Consider the following 217-nt stretch of genomic DNA (forward strand, 5'->3'; position numbering starts at 1 on the left):
ACACCCATCCTCAACGCCCCCATCACCTATTCTAACGACGTCGTTCCTGCAAAAAATAAATAAATATAGTTTTTCAATTATACGACCGAATTTCGACAAAAAGGAGGGATGCAACACGAGGACTTCCCAGGGGGTCACCCATCCTAGTACTACTCTCGCCCAAGCACGCTTAACTTCGGAGTTCTGATGTGATCCGGTGCGTTAGTGCTGGTATGAT

At 46.5% G+C, this 217-nt stretch overlaps 1 pseudogene; it reads right to left on the reverse strand.

Moving 5' to 3' along the window:
- Window positions 1–105: 105 nt before the first annotated feature.
- LOC125851535 (5S ribosomal RNA) lies at window positions 106–217 on the reverse strand (annotated as a pseudogene; the record flags this gene model as incomplete).

The sequence above is a fragment of the Solanum stenotomum genome, unplaced genomic scaffold (assembly GCF_019186545.1).
Source record: "Solanum stenotomum isolate F172 unplaced genomic scaffold, ASM1918654v1 scaffold26800, whole genome shotgun sequence".
Taxonomy (NCBI): Eukaryota; Viridiplantae; Streptophyta; class Magnoliopsida; order Solanales; family Solanaceae; genus Solanum; species Solanum stenotomum.